The sequence below is a fragment of the Salmo salar genome, chromosome 11, assembly GCF_965601325.2.
Source record: "Salmo salar chromosome 11, fSalSal1, whole genome shotgun sequence".
In the NCBI taxonomy this organism is placed as follows: domain Eukaryota; kingdom Metazoa; phylum Chordata; class Actinopteri; order Salmoniformes; family Salmonidae; genus Salmo; species Salmo salar.
In genome coordinates this window covers 118,242,210-118,248,693 of record NC_138301.1, presented here as the reverse complement: position 1 = coordinate 118,248,693, position 6,484 = coordinate 118,242,210, and positions in this window count along the sequence as shown.

Sequence of the window (6,484 nt, the reverse complement as noted above, 5' to 3'; positions counted from 1 at the left end):
TTTCACATGTGATTGTAGCTGTTTTTACATGTTGAGCTCAAATGTGAAAACAAAAGAGTCATGTGAGGTGAGTTGTTCACATGTGAAACCACCTTTTCACATGAGGAGAATAACATGTTTTCACCTTACATTCTGAATTGCAGATTCACGTGACAGTTGTAGTTTCACATGTGAAAAACCTTCACGTCAAAATCGAATTTGCCTTTTCACATGTGGAAAAATGTTCAAATGTGAAAATCCAGCTCTGACGTGGAATTACATTTTCTCATGTGAAAAACTTTCACATGTGAACATCGAAATCTCGTGTGGAATTTCATTTTCACATGTGAAAAACATTCACATGAAAAACATGAAAACATTCACATGTGAAAATTGAATTTGCAATTTTACATGTGAAAACCTTTCAAATGTTGTAACGTGTAGTTTCATTGTATCACATGTTGAAATGTTGTATTTCCATGTCACATTTATTTCACATGAGATCATGTTCTCACATGTGATCAAATGTTTTCACATGTGTAGTTTAATGTTATCACATTTTTATTTTACATGTTGTCACATTTTATCACATTAAATTCACATAAAATCATGTGAAATTCATGTTTTTTCCCTAAGGGGAGAGACAGATGAGATAAGTGTAGATTAATGTTATTATATTATTCATATTATTATTAGTGTTATGAGAGCCAGAAGCACTTCCTCTCCCTTAGCTGGAGTTTCTTTCATTTTGCTCTGGCCTGACCGAGAGAGGGGGGAGAGGGAGGACAAGATATAGACAGAAGAGAGATGGAGGAGAGAGGGAAGAGAGAGGTTAGAGAGGGAGGACAAGAAAGAGACAGAACATAGATGGAAGAAAGAGGGAAGAGAAGTAGGGAGAGGAGAGGAAGTGCCTGGTCTGAAGCCAGAGTTGAGGAGAGAGGGGGAGAGAGATTCAGGAGAGAGGGAAGCAGGGTGAGAAGAGGAAGCGCCTGGTCTGAAGCCAGAGTTGAGGAGAGAGGGGGAGAGAGATTCAGGAGAGAGGGAAGCAGGGTGAGAAGAGGAAGTGCCTGGTCTGAAGCCAGAGTTGAGGAGAGAGGGGGAGAGAGATTCAGGAGAGAGGGAAGCAGGGTGAGAAGAGGAAGTGCCTGGTCTGAAGCCAGAGTTGAGGAGAGAGGGGGAGAGAGATTCAGGAGAGAGGGAAGCAGGGTGAGAAGAGGAAGTGCCTGGTCTGAAGCCAGAGTTGAGGAGAGAGGGGGAGAGAGATTCAGGAGAGAGAGAAGCAGGGTGAGAAGAGGAAGTGCCTGGTCTGAAGCCAGAGTTGAGGAGAGAGGGGGAGAGATTCAGGAGAGAGGGAAGCAGGGTGAGAAGAGGAAGTGCCTGGTCTGAAGCCAGAGTCGAGGAGAGAGGGGGAGTGGGGAGCTGGGGAGATGGGTGAAGAGAGGGAGAGGGCTTGCTGGGGGGGATAGGTGTTAGAGGTTAGAAGTGTGAAGTGTGAAAATACTGTGAGGGTGTGACTGGCTGACTGTCAGCTGTCAAATTACCATCATTTACTGGTTGGCTTGCACAGGTCAAAGGGTTTTGAGTCGCCCCAGTTCATATGTGTGTGTGTGTGTGTGTGTGTGTGTGTGTGTGTGTGTGTGTGTCTGTGTGTGTGTGTGTGTGTGTGTGTGCGCCGCTGGCCATGCATGCCTGAATCTGTGTTTGGCTTCAGTCAACATTTTTGACTGCCCTCAGGGCAGGTACTGCACACAGGTGTGGACTGCAGCCTGACTGTAACAAGGCTTATCTCTGTCTGGGTTCCTCACACTCATCTACCTTTAAACTCATGGGTCCTGGGTCATGTTACTGGGTCCTCTTACTGGGTCCTCTTACTGGGTCCTTTAACTGGGTCCTGTTGCTCCATCACTGCCACGTATATCAGTGGTTCTGTAACCGCTCCTCAGGGACCTTCACAATTGGGTTGTATACCTGAACTAGCTCACCTAGCTCTGGAACAGATCAAATACATGGAACGGCTGGGGGTCCTCAGGAGAGGTTGGAGAAACACTGACTTACAGAGGTGGATATCCATAGATGATGGTGTCTTGGCACTGTGTGCTCACTGCAGTCCGTCCTGAGAGATGGTGGTGAGGAGGATCAGGAGGGGGAGAGGAGAGAGGAGAGAGGGTTATAGAAGGTAACAGACAGGAAGGAAAGGAGGAAGAGGAAGAGAGGGACAGAGGGTAACAGAAGGGGTAACAGACAGGAAGGAAAGGAAAGGAGGAAGAGGAAGAGAGGGACAGAGGGTTATAGAAGGGGTAACAGACAAGAAGGAAAAGGGGAAGAAGAAGAGAGGGACAGAGGGTATTAGAAGGGGTAACAGAGAGGAAGGAAAGGGGAGAGAGAGAGGAAGAGAGGGACAGAGGGTATTAGAAGGGGTAAGAGAGGAAGGAAAGGGGGAAGAGAGAGAGTGGAAGAGATGGACAGAGGGTTATAGAAGGGTAACAGACAGGAAGGAAAGGGGGAAGAGGAAGAGAGGGACAGAGGGTTAAAGAAGGGTAACAGACAGGAAGGAAAGGGGGAAGAGAGAGAGTGGAAGAGATGGACAGAGGGTTAAAGAAGGGTAACAGACAGGAAGGAAAGGGGGAAGAGAGAGAGTGGAAGAGATGGACAGAGGGTTATAGAAGGGTAACAGACAGGAAGGAAAGGGGGAAGAGGAAGAGAGGGAGAGAGGGTTATAGAAGGGTAACAGACAGGAAGGAAAGGGGGAAGAGAGAGAGGAAGAGAGAGACAATGGTCTCAATGGGACTCCTTGCTAAACAGACTGCGACAGCTTCACTTCTGGTGTTGAGGTAACCTACAGTGAAACAGACTGCGACTAGGGCTGTTACTGTGAACGTATTACCTGAGTTATGACTGCAGTCAAATTCCACGTGACTCCTAGGCTTCTCCAAAACTGCGCTCTGATGCCGCTAATGGTCATGGGATGCAGCATACCATCCTGCATCCCGCTGAAGCGAAGCAGGGTTGGGCCTGGGTGGTCCCTGGATGGGAGACCAGATGCTGCTGGAAGTGGTGTTGGAGGGCCAGTAGGAGGCACTCTTTCCTCTGGTCTAAAAAAAATATCCCAATCCCCCAGTGTAGTTATTGGGGACATTGCCCTGTGTAGGGTGCTGTCTTTCGGATGGGATGTTAAATGGGTGTCCTGACTCTCTGTGGTCATTAAAGATCCCATGGCACTTATTGTAAGAGTAGGGGTGTGAACCCTGGTGTCCTGGCTAAATTCCCATGTGGTCCCTCATACCATCATGGTTACCTCATCATCCCCAGCTTACAATTGGCTCATTCATCCCCCTCCTCTCCCCTGTAACTATTCCCCAGGTCGTTGCTGTAAATGAGAATGTGTTCTCAGTCAACTGACCTGGTAAAATAAGGGTTCAAATAAAATAAGTTAATAGCCTACTAAACATGCTAATGGCCAGGTACTCATCGCTGTATTGTCACTGTGACGCAATCTAAAATCAAATCGAACACTACATGAGAGCCAATGTTGCCCAACATTTCTATAGGCTATGCAATTGCATGAGAAAACAGAGTTTTGATGGCCTCTATTAAAAAGAGGAGGAACCCATCAGCTTTCTATAGGCTAGGCCTACTATATTTATTTCCTAATATTAAACACGTTGCTTCGCTATACAACCGGAGTAGCCTACTTTCCTGGCATGAAAATGAACCGTGGGAAAAGCCTCCTTCATTTCCCCTGCCCCTGTTCCGTAACCTGGTAAATCCGAGACACTCCATTTAGTATGATATGTTACATTTGGTATGGCTACATAGGACAGATGGTTACTTAAGGCAAAATTGAAAGAAGGGTGGTTGGCTGGGGTGAATTGGTAGGTGTGTAACGCAAACGTCTATCAAACTAATGGTTGCGAGTGTCACGCCCTGACCTGAGAGAGCCGTTTTTCTCTGTTTGGTTAGGTCAGGGTGTGACATGGGGTGGGCATTCTATGTGTCATATTTCTATGTTGTTGTTTTTCTTTGATTGGCCTAGTATGGTTTCCAATCAGAGGCAGCTGTCTATCGTTGTCTCTGATTGGGAATCATACTTAGGCAGCCCTTTTTCCCTCCTTCAGTTGTGGGATCTTGTTTTTGTACAGCTCAGTTTAGCCTGCAGAACGTGACGGTCGTTTTCTGTTGTTTATTGTTTTGATTTAGTGTTCTGAGTTAAAAAAATAAATTTATCATGAGCACTCACCACGCTGCACCTTGGTCTACTCCTTTTGACGATTGTCACAGCGAGTTCACGGACAACTTTAGCAATTTAGCTTTTTACCTAGTTTGCATCTACTTAGTATGCTAGCACGTTAGCTAACCCTTCCCCTAACCTTAACCCTTTAATCTAACTCCCAAACTTAAACCTAACACCTAGCCTAGCTAATGTTAGCGAGCTAGCTAACATTAGCCACCTAGCTAGAATTCGTAACATTACACGTTTTTTGCAGATTTGTAACATATCGTACGTTTCGCAAATTCGTAACATATAATATGAATTGTAATTCGTAACATATCATATGTAATGTGTGAAGGACATTCACAAATTAATACATTCCATAATATACTTAACAGTGTCTCGGATTTACCTGTATAATAATACAAAATGCTCTGAGACCAGGTTGTGTTCTGACAGGTGCATGACAATGGCCCATTCTAAATCAAAACTAATTTCACACATTATTTAATACAGTATATGTGACTCACCACCTGGATTCTGTCTTATGTAGCAACATTTGAACTTCTGATTTTTACAATGGATGTAAGTAACGACTCAGAGCTACAAAATGGTATATCATACACTGCATTTGTTGAAACAATGGGAAAGTTATTCTGCTTTGAAAGTTGATCAACTTGTAAACTCACTTTTGAGAAAACTGTCTTTCAATGTTTTGGTACTGCTGTTGGAGAGCCCTTCTTTGTCTACACCCATTCAGCATTGTTCACAGCCTTTTAATCCTTAGCCCCACCCATCTCTTTAAGGGTTGATCTGTGCATTCTGTACTAACTTGCCAGCTACTTCCAGACATCTAAGAGAGAGAGAGAGAGAACAGCTCACTGAACATTACTCGCCATATCGCTTTATCTGAGGTTTCGCGTTCAGAGCGCACACTGGACGCTCTGGCCAATAAGTAGGTTTTGTTCCGAAAGCTCTGACCTCACAACTACAGTCAAGCGCCCAAGCTAACTGGCTAACATTGGCCAGCTACTTCCAGACACATAATGAGAGAACACTCCACTCTGACCGTTTTCCTCACCCTAGCAGAGCTGGTTAGGCTTTTTTCATGTTATCCAGAGTGTTGGTGACTGTAACTGTGCTGCTGGCAACAATTGAATTACGCTTTGATGCCAACGTTTACTCACACCGAACATATTCAACGGGTGTTGAGCGTTCAAAAATGTATAAGTTATTCTGCACTCTGGCACACTAAGACGAGAGTCTTTTGTTTAGAAATGTAGCTAGATATATAGCTAGGTAAACAATGAATCCCAAAGCATGACTTAACGTTAGTTAGCGACCCAGCCAGCTAACATTAGCTAGCTAACAGTACACTTGAAATGAATCCACTTTCTGTCAAAATTAGAAACGTGTAATATCTGAAAATCTTACAAGTATACATCATGGTTGGACTCATCTCCTGTCTGATGCCATGCATGGTTGCCCTTAGTTTGACGATGTAATCCAGACTGGTGTTTTCTCCATCTCCTTAGCTATCATACTCGAATTCCACTGATTTCAAAACTCGGTCCTCCAGAAAGTGGAGATCATACACATAACGTTAGCTAGCGAGCCAGCCAGCTAACGTTAGCTAGCTAACAGTACACTTTAACTTCACATTAGGTTTATGCAGTTTTACTATGCAGTACTTTTCTTTTTAAAGCCATGTTCGACACGATTACCTAGACATACTGACCAGCTCCAATAGACAGACATGTGCTATATGGTAGACCAATCCAAACTCATCTCTCGGCATGTCCAGCCCACTCATTATCTCAGCCAATCTTGGCAGGCGGGAAGGTTGCTCGCTTTTTCTGTGGGTAAACCAACCAGGCTCGAAATGTAACAATGTTCTTTGTATTTACAGATGTTATACAAGTTTGATATTAAGGCACAAGAAAGTTCACATGTCCGAGAAGGCATTACGTTCAAACAGCTCTCCCGTGAAGTCGTGACTTGCGACATAAGCCTAGTTTCCTGAATCGGGTCACATATTGTAAAGACAAGATGAAATTGAGAATAGTCTGATGGGTGACAATATGATCACTTGTGCATGATGTACTATTAGCTGTACGGGCTGTATCTCAATCCACTGCATCCTCCTATGTCACCCTTCTGCATCTGCGGTGGAAAGTGGTAGAGTTACAGCGCTGTTTGATCAGACCAGGAGCCCCCCCCCCCCCCCCCCCCCCACACACACAAACAAAAAAAGATTTGCAGTCAACCGAAACGTTTAGGCTACAAACGAATATG